This window comes from Ictidomys tridecemlineatus, chromosome 7 (assembly GCF_052094955.1).
Source record: "Ictidomys tridecemlineatus isolate mIctTri1 chromosome 7, mIctTri1.hap1, whole genome shotgun sequence".
NCBI classification, from domain to species: Eukaryota; Metazoa; Chordata; class Mammalia; order Rodentia; family Sciuridae; genus Ictidomys; species Ictidomys tridecemlineatus.
Genome location: NC_135483.1, coordinates 112,879,557 through 112,894,878, shown reverse-complemented (window position 1 = coordinate 112,894,878; position 15,322 = coordinate 112,879,557). Strand labels below are relative to the sequence as shown.

The 15,322-nt window shown below is 32.4% G+C and overlaps 1 protein-coding gene across 5 annotated transcripts in view; it reads left to right on the top strand.

Annotated features, from left to right (window-relative positions):
* The window catches only part of Lrp1b (LDL receptor related protein 1B), a 1,779,935-nt gene that overhangs the window by 1,378,108 nt on the left and 386,505 nt on the right, over positions 1–15,322 (top strand). The window lies entirely within an intron of this gene.

Here is a 15,322-nt window from a genome sequence, read left to right as displayed (position 1 = left end):
GTAAACTCTAAAATGCTGAAGTTATGGCATATACCTATAGTCCCAGCAACTCAGGAGGATAAGGCAGGAAAATCACAACTTAGCCTCAGGAACTTATGGAGAGCGTATTTAAAAAAAAAAAAATGTAAAGGACTGGAGATGCTACCATATAGTGGCCCTGGGTTAATTTCCCAACACCAAAGCAAACAAAGAAAGCTACTAACAAATTTTCAATGAGTAATGATTTTTAATGAGTGCATTAAATTAGCATGAATATACTATTTATAAGAAATGATGTAATTGTAATCATATTTTTTTCTACAAGTGGTCTTCTAGTTATTTTGGCCATGCTTTCTGCAGCCCATTTAAGAATTTTTTTTTTCATTAAAGCATTGGCTAGTGAATGTTAGCTGACCTGGAATTAATGATTATTATTGAATTAACTATATAACGAATGCCACACTGTTATACGTGATATGCCAAAGACATTGATTCTTCCATACTAAGGGTTCAAGCAGCTTTATACAAGAATCAATATTGATTTGTCAGGTGCAATCTAGAGGAAATTTCTTGATTGTGAAGGACTACTTTTTAAAGTGGCTCACAAAGCTCCCAGTTTTATACAATTTATTGACTGCAGTAATCTTGTCTTAGTAATTTGCAAAACATTGTGCGCCAAAGTATATATCTTTGACAGTGTGTTTGCGTTTATCTCATTTCTGTTTAAAATACCCATAAACTTGAAATTCACTTGTGCTATCAACACCCGTCAAATAAATGGTCAAGATGGGGACATAGTGTGTAGTATTAACAATGAACTAAAATAGATTCATGAACAAAAGACTGACTAGGATTTGTCAGGCAATCTCATTTTTTTTTTCATTTATTTTAACCTAGTACTTGGCCATGACTGGTAAATATCCCAACAAAGGTTTGATTGGTTATAACAAAGATGGTATCAGTTATAGAATACATAATACAAGGAAAAATAACTATCTGCAGGTGGAGAAGTATGACACATTAGGCAATGAACAGATTCCTTTCTAAGAGTATCTTTATAATAAAGTTCATTGACCTCAGCTCCAAGATTATGACAAGTAAAACCAAAGAGAATATAACCTTTATTCATCCAAATTAAACCTGAACAAAAAAGGATAATAAATGACTAATAATAATAATAATAATAATAATAATAATAATAAAAAGAGGTCTTATTTCTTTATCTTCTTTATTTTTTTAAAAATTTGAACCCCCAAACTATAGAATTGTTCTCATGCCAAATCCCATCACAAATTTTTTTATTGCCTTATAGGAAAACCTAGAAGAAGCACATGCTCTCCTTGGCTATACTAATAATTCTCTTCATTTTGTGTGTTTACCAAATGTTTACTAAAAGCTGTGCATAGCATTTAATCTTCACAGTAGCACTATAGAATATGTCTTCTATTATCATTTTATTTTGTAAAAAGACATTTGTAGCTCTAAGAGATGAAGTGGCTTATATACTCAAAATACAAAATTCATAAAGTACTACTCAAAACTTGCCTTTTATCATTTTTAATAAAATTATTTTTTAGAAATATTTTAAGTTTACAAAAAAATTAAGAAGAGGGTGTGTTCATTATTCATATATTCCTTACCCAATTTCTCCTATTAATAAAAATCTTAGTATATTTGTTATAATTAATGAGCCAATATTGATAGATTTTATCAATAAAAGTCCACAGTTTACTTAGATTATTTTGATTTTTCCATAATATATTTTATTGTTTTTTTCCAGGATGCTGTCGGAACACTATGTTACATTTAGTCCCCATTTCCCTTGCCATTGTCAGTGTCTCAGACTTTCCTTGTCTTTGAAGGCCTAGATGGGTTTGAGGAGTAATGACAGCCATTTGTAGAATGTCCCTGAAATGGGTTTAGACTCCTTGTTTTGCTCATTTTCAGCCTGGGTTATTGGAAACTGAAAGGAAGACCATAGTCATAAAGTATGATTTTCATCACATCAATATCAAACATTCATACCATCAACATGAGTTGTGACTGCTGACATTATCTTTGATTACTTAATTGAGGTAGTGTTTGCCTCTTTGCTGTATTGTAGGCTTTGGAATCAGTATTCACAGACCGCATATAAGGAGTGAGGAATTATGCTCCATCTCATTGAGAACACAGTATTTCTATAAATTATTGGAATTCCATATATATTTATCTTTTTTCTTGCATTCATTATTTGATCCCATCATTTACAATAGCAGTAGGTTTATGCTAGAAATCCTTTATTAATTTGAGAATTCCCCTTGTATTCTCAGATTGCTGAGCAGTTATTTTTTTTTTTTAAATCACAGTTGAGTGGTAGATTTTATTAAGAGTATGTGTGTGTGTGGTGTGTGTATGAATAGATATGATTTCAGATTTTTTTCCTTATTTATTAATAATGATGGATTACATTAGTTGATTTGGAAATGTCCAATCAGCCTTGTGTTTCTGGAATAAATTCCTATTTGTTTATGACATAAATTATTTTGTGCATTGTTGGATTTGGATTTGATTAACTAATATTTTGTGAGGGACTTTTGTATCTGTGTTTAGAATAAATATTGGATTGCACTTTTCCTTTCTTATGAAGTCATTTGATTTTTGTATTAAAGTAATTCTCATCTCATAGAAAGGATTAGGAAGTAGTTTTCCTTCCACTTGTATTTTCTGAAAAAGGTAGAGAAATACTGTCTTTTATCCTTCCATGTTTGGTAGGATTAATCAGCAAAAGCATTTGGGTCTGGCCTTTCTTTTCTTTCTTTTTTTTTTTTTTCAGAAGATTATGTCCATAGATATTTACTTCTGTTTATATATTTAATATGTTACACTTTTCAACTACTGTCCAGGCCCCTCTCTCATTTCTGATATGAAGTAATTTTTTCCCTTCTCCTTTTTTTCTAAATAAACCTCCTAAACACATTGATCAATTTTATTTATTTTGTCAGAACTAGTTTTTTTTTTAATTTCCTGTATTGTTTCCCACTTTTCCAATTTTATTTACTTCTGCTCCTTTATTATTTCCTCACTTTTGTATTAGGCTTAAATTGCTATTCTTTCCCTGGTTACTGAATTTTGAAATTTCTTCTTTTATAATAAATGCACTTAATGCAATGTATTTTCCTCTAAATATAGATTTTTCTTTTGCTTCCCACATATTTTGGTAAATTGAGTTTTTATTTTTATTTAATTCAAAATATTTTAACTCATCTTAAGTCTTTTTCTTTGACCTATATTTGATTTAGTACTGTGTGTTAAGACTCCAAATATTTGGCTTTTTCTAGCTGCCTTTTTGTTATTGATTTTTTGTTTAATTACATTGAGGTCTGAGAACATAAGTTCTGTGACTTCTATTTTTTTAAAATTTGTTCAAGTGTATTTCACGGCGTGGAATGTGGTCTAAGTAAATATTCCACGTCAAATAAGAAGAACATATATTCTGCCAGCTGTTAAAGTACTCTGTAAACATCAATTCTCTGCCTGCTTAATTTATTAATTATTATAAGAGAGGCACTGAAATCTTCAGTTGTGAGATTGTCTATTTCCCATTACTGTCCTCTGTTTTGCTTCATGTGTCTCACTGTTCTATTGTTACAAGCTTCTTCTTTATTAAGGACTATCATCATGTCTCATTGAAGATTTGACTCTTCTTTTATGTAGTGACAATCTTTATCCCTGAAAGTATTTGTTGTTCTGAGGTGTACTTTGTTTGAAATTAATAATATTTCATTTTCCTTTTGATTAGCATTAGTTCAGTATGCCATTCTCTACCATTGTTTTTAACCTATTATGTTTTTAACTTTAAAGTGGTTCTCTTATTTATAACGTAGCAAAGGCCTACTTTTTTTTTAATTTACTCTGATATTCCTTGTTTTTAACTGGCTTATTTAAATCATTTACATTTGAAGAGGTTATCAAGACCATTCATTTACCATCCAACATGTTTTTAATTGTCTTCTAATAATTGCATTAGTTTTTTGTTTACTTTTACTTCTGTTTTGGTTTTCTGACTTAGTGCATTTTATATTGTTTCATTTTTTTTCTTCTCTCTAGCATATCAAGTATTATTCTTCTCATATTTATTAATGATTGTCCTATAATTTAAATCAATAGATTCATATAAGACCACTATCACATAACACCAACACCATGGTACTTCATGGGTAGTATAATTTCCTTATAAATGGTTTTCACAATTTTTTTCTTCACATTCCTTAAAATATTTTGACATTCATTTCACTTACCCGTGTGCTGTAATCATCCAATGCATTGCTCCTATTATTATTCTGAAAAAGAATGTTATCTAGTATAATAGATTTAGAATATGTAAAAAATATGTTTAACCTTTATATATTCCCTTTCTCATATTCCTATTTTTATATAGAGAGAGATCTGAGTTTTTAGTTTTCTCATTTTGCCTCTCCCTGAAGAACTTCTTTAAATATTTTGTTTCAGGAGTTACTCTCAATTAATTCCCTTAGTTTCCATTTCTTTAAGAAAAATGTTTATTTCTCTTTTCTTCTGCTCTATTATCCCTTCTCTCTCTTCTCTAATAACTTATAAATTATGGCATTTGTAGGTATCCCATATTTCTTGAGTATTAAGTTTTTTCATTATTACATGTTTAAATGTTATTTTGAGTTTGGGAATGTTCTATAGGCATGACTTTGATCTCACTGATTCTCTTCTCACATACATTGGTTTACTAATTAACTCTTTGAAGGCAGTTTTAATATATGTCACAGTGGGGTTTTTGTACATTTATTTTTCTTTCTTATATTCTATCTTCTGTTTATTTATGAACTTGTTCTTGAATATTGTCTTTTTCTGTAGAACTTTTAACTTAATCATTGTTATTGTAACTTCCCATTCTCACTCCAAAATCTCTTGTTATGTCTTAGCCTTTGTTCAGAGTCATACTTTCTTCTTTAGACTGTATTTTTCCTTGTACCACAGCATGACTTGCAAATTTTTGTTGAAAGCTGGACATAATAGGTCAGGCACAGGAAATGAGGAAGATTGAACTTTAGTTTGAGGTTTCAGGTTAATTGATCAAAGAATTGAGCTATATTTATTATGTTTGCCATAGTTTTAGGTGTCTGAGGCTTCAAGTTCCATTGGTGCCCTATTTTTACCTCCTCTTTTGTCTTTGGATTTACCTGAACATTTTGAAAGAGTCTAAGCCTTGTAGCAATATCAGGTATTTCAGATACTGAATTGTGACTCTACTGCTATTATATGGTAACTCAGTTGATGTAGTGGTAAGCTTGAAGGGAAGGGGAAGCATGCTGCAATCCTATAATTAGATCTTAGTCCTCAGAAACCTTCTGTCCTAGGACTATGACCCTTGCAAGTGTCCCTTAGTTTCCCACCCCTCAATCTTAGGTGAGACAAGAGCTGAAAGGGAAGAAGAGGGGTCATTCATTTCCTTACCTTGGAAAAAGTCCTAGGTAAGCATTTTTTCTTATTAAGCACATCTTCAAAACTGAAAGCTCTCTGGATTTGTGTTTTCATTGGTTACTTTTTCTCTTCCCCTGTCATAACTTGAGGATTTTTCTGGGTCCTACACCATGATGTGGGAGAGTGGTAGAGGCCCTGTGATGACAGGTGACAGTGTTGCTGGCTCTTGCTCTATTCACAGTCCCACTTCAGCAGTTCATCCAATGCCCCTTTCCATTCATGGCTCTAGTGACTTGTCCTCCAGGTAGGCTGTTCTAAGCTGTGACTATTTTTATTTACCTGCCTCTCTAGATTTCAGGGTCATAGTTTTTCTTGTTACTTTTCTGAAAGGTTCAAAAAAGTTGTTTTGACTCTTCAGCTTATTTCTTATTGTAAGGAAAAGATGTTGTTTTCCATGTATGTACATGGAGCTAAAACTAGAAGTCTAATCCTTTACTCTTAATCACTATGCTCTCCTGTAATGACTTGTAAAATTTATCATAAATCGGAATCCCCTAAAAGACTTGTTAAAACTCAAACTATTGAGCACTATCCCAAAAGTTTCTAATTAGGTAAATCAAAGACAGAGCCTGAGAATTTGCATTTCTTTAAGTTCCTGGGTCATATTTATGCTGCTAGACCATGGACCACACTATGAAGAACCACTTTAGATAGGGAAAAGGGGAAGGAGGGGAAGGGAGAGAGCAAGGGGTAGGAATGATGGTGGAATGAGTTATACATCATTACCCTAAGTACATCTTATGAAGACACGAAAGTTGTGAAAATACTTTTTGTACAATCGGTGTCTTGAAAAATTGTGCTCTATGTGTTTAATATGTAATGGATTGCATTCTGTCATCATATATAACAAATTAGAATAAATAAATAATTTTAAAATTTTTTTAAAAGAACCATGGCTTTACTATTTTAGTACCTAATGCAATGTATTCTTATGTGTACCAATGTGTTAGCTTTTCATTTTTGTGATGAAATACCTGAGGTAAACAACTTAAATGAGGAAGAATTTACTTTAGCGTATGGTTTCTGAGGTTACAGTCCGTGCCTGGCTGGCTCCATTGTTTCTGAGCATCACAGAAGGTCATGGCAGAGCAAATCTGCTCTTCTCATGGCAGGCAGGAAACAGGAGAGAAAGATGGTGTGGAGGATAGGGAGGGAAGAAGGAAGGGAAGGAGGGGGAGGGATTAGGAATAGATATAGCTCCAAGCACATGCCCCCAAAGACCTACTTGATTCAAGTACGTCCCATTTCCTAGGGTTTACACCATCACCTCACAGTTATTCATTCAGCTCTGAATCCATCAATAGATTCATTTATTGGTGAGGTCAGATCCCTCATGATTCATTCAATTCCCAAGAGATCCACCTGTGGACATGGCTGCATTGGGAACCAAGTCTTCAACACATGAGCCTTTAGGAGACCATCCAGATCCAGACCAAAATAATCAAGTCATCAGGAAAGCATGTTCTGAAACACCTTTCTTCACATGTTGATTATGCTTTTATAGTCATTTCATCACTCTTTTTGTCATGTTCTAACCATACTTCTCATTATTGTAGATTTTATGAAGTGGAAATGGTTTTAGTACTATTGGTGTTTCTTTCTTTATTTCATTGATTTTTTTTGGTGGTCACTATGTATTTATTCTGTAAATAAATGTACGAATAAATAAGGGATTCTTATTCAATAGATCTAAACATAGTAAAAAATTTATTGGTTTTATAACATTTTATACAGAACTTGTTTCTCTTGGTACCGGTACTTGAACACAGGGGTGATTTTCTACTGACCTATGTCACCAGCCAGCCTCCTACCCATATTTAAATTTTTAAGACAGGGATCATAACCTAATACAATTGGGACAACAATGTGAATCATTAGGGTTCCCAAATCCTTAATAGGATGCCTGCTGGACTGAAGTCATTCTACTACAAATTCAAATTAGAAAGAAATGGAGCAAATTAATGAACATATACAAAATTCTAGAAATACATCATTAAAATTTATGTTCAAGCTGGGATCCATGGTGTACTTGTATAGTCCCACCCAGCATTCAGGAGACAGAGACAGGAAGAATGCAAGTACAAGTTTAGCCTACGCAACTTAGTGAGACTCTCAGCAACTTCATTGAATTATTAAATGATATTGGTAATTGTGAAAAAATTCCTAATTTTCAAGAAGGATTTGTAGAAAGTCTGAGCCTGAATCCAGAGAGTATGATACATGCTTTTCCTGTGTTTGTGCATATTGAAAAGATTTGTTTATGTATATTTATAGTTATGAAGTTTGTCTTTTTTTTTTTAAATTTTGAGACAGGATCTTACTAAGTTGCTTAAAGCCTCCCTATGATGCTGAGGCTGTCACATTTAAGATTTTATTATTGAAATGGGTGGGCATCAGGAACCGTTTGTACTTCTTGTCAAGAAGTAATTGGGCCCACTGAACTTTTGATCCTCCTGCCTCAGTTTCCCTGGACTTGCACCATGATACCTGTTCAAAACTGAAGGTGCTCTGAAATTTTATTTTATATCAATATAAATAAACTACTTTTGGGCTAGGGATGTGGTTCAAGCAGTAGCGCGCTCGCCTGGCATGTGTGCAGCCTCGGTTCGATCCTCAGCACCACATACAAACAAAGATGTTGTGTCCGCCGAAAACTAAAAAATAAATATTAAAAATTCTCTCTCTCTCTCTCTCTCTCTCTCTCTCTCTCTCTCTCTCTCTCTCTCTCTCTCCTCTCTCTTTAAAAAAATAAATAAACTACTTTATTCTTCAGACAACTACATGATACTTCAGTTTATGAATGTTCCATAACTTAGTTAATTCACTTTTACATATATACCTTAAGTCTATTTAAAATCCTTTTCTATTGTGAATACTGTAGGACTTGACATTTGTACACACTAGGACTTCTTTTCTGAACTGGCATTACTGAAATATCAATTCCTTAAATTAAAAATTTAAAATTAGAGGACATATACTCTTATTTTTACTAATTAATTAACACATTAATTAATGATATGAGAGTACCACCAGTTCTCCATACAGTTGCCAACTTATGATGTCATAAAATATTTTGAACATGGCAAATCTGCACATTATGGTAGGGGTAAGTGCAGCTGAAAAGCTTAGTTACACATTTCTTAAAGTCAGAAAGCTAGTATTTTCCTTGTTGTACACATGTTGCCCAATGTCCTCTTATTCTTCTTTCATGCCCTGTAGAAAAATTGGCACAACTGTGAAGGCAGCACTCTTCATATGATCCTTGCAACTTTCCTGGTTTCCACTGCTTTGTGGGGAAGAATTCTCAATGGAAAGTGCTTGCAAGTGACCCAGAATCTCTGTCTTCTATCTTCCAAAGGCTGATGCTTTGTTCCACTGCTTAGAAACTGTTCATATGGAGATGCTTGTTTCTAAATGCACAAAACTGAATCTCTCAGTTAATTTAGACTTAAAGCTGCAGACAGATAATCCTAATCAAATCTATTTATCCTTCTGTCTGTCATCTGTCTCCAGTCTGATTTTTTATCTGTCTATAGAACACTGTTGAAAGAAAGAGTCTCTTATATACATCAAGTAATCTTTTCACCTTGTTCCAGAGCTGAAGTATTCAGGATGGTTTCCTTTCCTGTATCTATAGTTAATTAAATTGGTAACCATTCTCCTTTAATATTTGAGTTTCTGTCACCGCTACTCTGATTGCTTTCACTAAGCCAATGTCACATTTAAGGTTTTATTATTGAAATGCCTCTGTTCCAAAAAGACACCTAGAGCTTCAGTTTTCATATCCACTCTAGGTGGGCATCAGGAACCGTTTGTACTTCTTGTCAAGAAGTAATTGGGCCCACTGAACTACTTTGGATTCTCTAGAACAGTCTAATTTCACTCTTGACTTGTGGATCTTAAAATCTGGGCTCTTCCTCAGAAGGTGAACCATAGGAGTGTAAGAAGAGAAGTCACATCAAAGTTGATATTCATACATTGTCCATTTTAAAACTGAGGATTGGTATATGAGAGAGCTTCATATATTTTATATGATAACTAATTGTAGAATTCTTTGAATCTGTTTTTCCAAACGTATTAGCATTGGACTTTCTTTATGTGCTCTTATTCTCCATAGCTGAAGTTTTAAATGTTTGCATGTTCAAATTTGCCATTTATTCTCAAGCCTTCTGGGCATTGCATAAGACTTAGGAATACATTCCTATATCTACAAATAAGTTAAAAATATCTTCCACTACTTTCTTGATGTTTTCATCTCATTTATTTTTAATGGACTTTATATTTTTAGAGAAATTTTAGGTTCATAAGAAAATTGATTGGTAAGTACAGCTAAGTCTCATATATGCACAACCTCCCCTACCAACAATCTTCCACACTGAGGTGATCAGAGGTCAATTTTTTAAATCGATGAGCATAAATTAACAGAATTATCATCCAAAGTTCATAGTTTACATTTAGGTTCACTCTTGTTATTGTATATGGGTATTAAAAAATGTATGAGGGGCTGGGGATGTAGCTCAAGCAGTAATGCTCTCGCCTGGCATGCGCGGGACGCTGGGTTCGATCCTCAGCACCACATACAAATAAAATAAAGATGTTGCATGTACCGAAAACTAAAAAATAAATATTAAAAAATTCTCTCTCTCTCTCTCTCTCTCTCTCTCTCTCTCTCTCTCTCTCTCTCTCTCTCTCTCCCCTCTCTTTCCCTTTCTCTCTCTAAAAAACAGTGTGATGATATTTATCCACTATTGTAATACTATACCTAATAATCTCACTGTCCTGAATTTCATCTCTCTTCTGCCTAATCATCCTTTCCTCTCCGATAACCTCTGGCAATCATTCAACTTTTTAATTTCTCCACAGTTTTGGCATGGAATGTCATAAATAGAACTGTACATTATGGTAGCCTTTTTACATTGGTTTCTTTGACTTGGTAATATGTACTAAAGTTTCCTCCATATCTTTTCATGCTTCAGTAGTTTTGGGGGGCAGAAAGTAATATTAAGTCTTTCAGATTTACCATAGTTTGTTTATTGTTTCCCCTAACAAGTCATATCTTGAGTATTTCTCTGTTATTATATATATGAATAAATCTGTCTTCCACATCCATGTGCAGGTTTTTGTGTTGACTAAAGCTTTCTGCTTCTTTAAATAAATACCTAGGAGTGTGATTGCTGAATCATGTAGTAAATGCATACTTAAATTTGTAAGACATGGCTAAACCTCCCATGTAGCTGAACTATTTTGTCTTCCCACTAAAAATAATTGTACATTCTTGATGCTTCACATTCCTGCCAGCATTTAATGTTGTCAGTGTTTTAGATTTTGGCAATTCTAATAGGTATGCAATGATATCATATTATTGTTTTAATTGGTAATTCCCTAATGACATAAAGTGTTTAACATTTTATTTTCCTATTTACAATCACCATATGTTTTTGGTAAGGAGTTTGTTAAGGTCTATTGTTTGTGGTTTAAATGGGTAACTATTTTTTGGCTGCATAACTTCAAAGACTTTTGCATTTATTGGATAACAGTTCTTTACTAGGTGTGTCATCTGCAATTCTTTTCTCTTGACCTGTGGCTTATTTTCTCACTCTCTTGACATTGATTTTTGTACAAGTTTTTTTTTTTTTTTTTTTTTTTTTTAGTTCAATGGAGTCCACCTTATCACTTATTTCATAGATGATGGCTTTGGTCTTGTCTTTCAGTAACTTTTAATATTGTTATTGTGCACCTTGGTCTCATTGTTTAGGTTGTATCTAGATTCAAAATATATTCAACATCTGATACTTCCTCATGAACTCCATTGATAACAAGTTATGTAGGCATACACATGACTTCTGTGATGAGGTACTACAGTAAAGTTCATGCTCCACTTTTCTACCCTTTACCAAAGCCATTAAGGGTGTAATACCATGGACATTAGAGCTACTAGTGCTCAGGTTACAATGCTGCAAAGGTTTCTTTGCTTATTCTTGTAGAGCCCTCCAGTTGGATTTACTATTACTTTTTCTTAGGCTCTTTTTTTGTTTGTTTGTTATTTTTTTTCTGCAAACTCGCCTCCTCAATCTGTGAATACCTCAAACGCTTTCTCATTGCAGGGTTTTAGTACTGCTATTTCTTCCACCCAGAAAGTTCTTCCACAAGAATGTGCCCTTTCCTTTTTTCAGATCACCTACTAAAACCGTCCTTTCTGACCATCCTATCAAATAGAGCATCCTTTGAAACCAGTATTTCATAGCAATTTATATTGCCAACATAGTGTATGCTTGTTTTGTTTGTCACTTATCTCCTTCATCTAGAATATAAATCCCATAGAAACAAAGATTTAGTCTCTTATTATTTGCTGTTTTCCCAGCTCCTTTAAGAAATAAAGATAGATCCAGCAAGTGGGGATACATATCTCTTAACTATTCCAAAGAATATTAAACAAGGATAAGGATAGGAGTTTGCCGAAACTAGATAAATCATAGTGTGGAGGGGTGTCACATATGCTGCAAATTAACTGCTAAATACCCAGGTCTAATTAGAATGGTAAACTGATAAATAGTACTGCAATTGAAAAATATTTTATAAATGGATAGGTTATAAAAAGAATATTTAGTGTCCAAACCTAAGTCTTGATGTTGTAGTACAGACACCTTGTTTGCTTTGTGGGTAGACATGAATGTTTGTACCATATAAACCCTAATCACTCTCCAGAAAATAGGCTTAAATTCCTCTAACACTGAGGAGAATTTAAGTTTTACCTGACATTTATGGCTTCTTTATAACAAGCAACTTTTGTAATGGGCTTAATCATAGGTAATTTTGGTCAACTGATAATTTTATTGTTGTGTGTAAAATTTAGTCAAAAGTGTTGTGTGAATCTGGTTGGACATTTGCTAGTTTCTAAACCTTTAAAAAATGTTTAAACAGTACAATTTTTAAGGGAATAAGGAAAAAATATTTTTTTAAGGTGGAAAGAAAGCCAGAAGTTCTTCATAGTAGTATGATACATTAAAATTTTGTAGAAATTTTAACTTCTTTTAGATTACTAGTTTTACCTTTGCTGAAAAGTATGCATTTCACATACTCTCCATAAATATTTGTTTAATTTTTGATTTAGTGTACAACAAGGAAAATAAGAATCTAGTTTTTAAACAAAATATATTTAAAATTTTTCTAAAATATTCTAATCGTTTTTTTTTAAGAAAATCAAGTTATTGCTCAAAGGTTTATTTCTTTCAATTTTATCTAAACAAATTACAAATTGTTGGAAAGTTTACATGTTTAAAATGAATAAGTAGTTCCAAGAAAATCTATCATAAGAGAAAAATTATTAATTCAAATTACTGAAGATTAATGATATATGGAGATTAATGATATATAGAACTATCTAGGTATACAATGTGCCTGAAGATTTGCTCTTTGAAAACTAGAAATACAGAGATGCCAAAGTCTAGCCTCCTTGGCTTGAACTTAAAAATCAGCTTGGTGACATTGATTTTAATGCCTTGTTTTCATCTTTTATGTAACATGTTCTAAGGCCATATTTTAAAAAAACATAGATTACCCTATATGAAACTTTTTCCATGTCTCATTTTTCTATTTCTGACTTAGAAGACTAGATTATTGATGTCTTAAAGTCAGAAAGGAATACCCTTGGAATAAATTTCAAGATATAGTTACTTATTGAAGATAATTTAAATGTAGGCACTGGGTGACATGTTCTCAGAATTAAAGTGCTCCTTAAAAACTAATCCCCATTTAGGGGCATTTTCAAATACAGAACTGATTAAATAATCAAACTCTACTCCAGTTTCAGTGCAAAATGTTAGCCATTCTGCCACTCATTCTTTCTTTTATTACACCTCATTATTGTCTCTTTAGATTCTTTCTTTCTGTTCCGAATGATTTCCTGCCTTATGGCCATCTAAGGAACACAGTGGAAGGGTAAAGAATTAATTAAAGTTCTAATGGTGCAATTAGTAGTAAGTGTGAACTGTTAAAGCATTTTCTCAGATGTTTTATAGCTTGTGAGACATCATCCTCACCTCAGCCATTGAATACTGACCACCTGTTATCTATTACAATAACATTACACAAGCCAACTGACAGAAAGCAATCTGGTCTCCAGCGATTGGACTACTGAAGCAATTGACAGGCAGTTTCCACAAAGGTAAACTGTCAAAGCTAAATGAAATGGTAAATAGAAACTCAGGCAGGTGTTTAATGGAGAAATACTATTAAAATAATCCAGAAGTTGTAAAATGAATGCATTGTTTTTGCATATTTTTATGGTATGCACTTTAAGTGTATTAAGACAGTGTCTTTAAAATTTATATTAAATGTCACAAATTTGCCATAGCCTGCATGAGCTTATAACTTGAGTCAAGAAGCATATTGTATTTGGTAGAGAACATTTGCCATGAAAAAAATTTTGTGTGTGCTAAACCTGTCTTAGGTTACAAGTGGTTGGTGATGCTTTACACTAAATAGATGTACTCTTAAACCTGATAAATAAGATTAAAGAGAAAATAAGTTAATTTAGAAAGAAAAGCAGGAATTAAGATTTCATTTAATTAAAGTTATTTGTTACTATTGTCCTAAGTGATTTCTTCTGGGTACTGAATAACACTGAATTTCTAATATGATTTCTTCAATTATTGATTTTTTGCTTGTCTGTTCTCTAGGAAAGTCAGATGAAGATCAGCGTGACAGTATTTATAGGTTGCATCTCATCTGTGGGATGTAATCTATCTTCGTTAAGTTCAGTAAAAGTGATAGATGGCGTTTGGCAGTGTAATGATGTGATCACTCTACCAGTGCCTCTTTAAATCATAAGCTGTTGCTTTCTGTTGTGTAGATATTTAATCAGTTATACACCCCATTACTGATTTAATTCAGAATGTCAGTGGCAGGTGAATAATGTGAGTGTTTGTATATTAATATCATATTGTATTAATGCTCCCTTCATTTAAGAGTGCTATTCATTTGAAAATCATAAACTGTTTCTTCATGGGTAGAATAAATTTAATCGAGATGGTAGGCATCTAACACCTTCAGTGATTTAATTCAGTATGTCAGTGAAAAAGTGAATTTCTTTATGTGTCTGCCTGTGTGCCTCCTGGACTCTGGATTGTGTGACAATATCAGTTTTTTGGGTTTTATTTTTTGGTTTGGGTTTTTTTTTTTTTTTTTTGGTAATTGAAAAACTGTTAATTCATACCTTATGTATGTGTACTTTATTTTTAAAATTAGAAGGATGATTGGAAATTTGAGAAAAAAATGACAATTTAACAAGTTTAAGTATAAGAAACAGAAAACCCAGTAGCTATTCAAAGCAGGCATACTATTAACACTGGCATTTATAAACCTTCTTATTATTTCTGTCTAAAGTTTTTGTTACATTTAGATTATAAACTGATTTTCATGTATGATGTAAAAAAATAGTTTACATTATTAAAACCTCATTTAGGGAACAAAGAGATTGAATAATTAATTGTTTATATTTCATATTTTAGCCCTCAAGTATATTATCAATACTTTAGGATATAGAAGTATTTTTAATTTTAAAAGTTCTTTTCTTTTCAAAAACTATGTGTTGTCACTGTCTTTGAAGAACTTCATATGAATTTACCAAATATCACATTGATTCCAACACTTAGACATTTAGAATATTCATCCATAGAAAATCTTTAAAAAATATATTTTTAGTTGTAGTTGGACAGAATATCTTTTTTATTTATTTACTTATTTATGTATCTATCTATTTATTTATATGTGATGCTTAGATTCGAACACATAGTTGTACCTTCTAGTTTGTGGGAAAGATTCCTTAAATAATGAATAGTATGGAGGC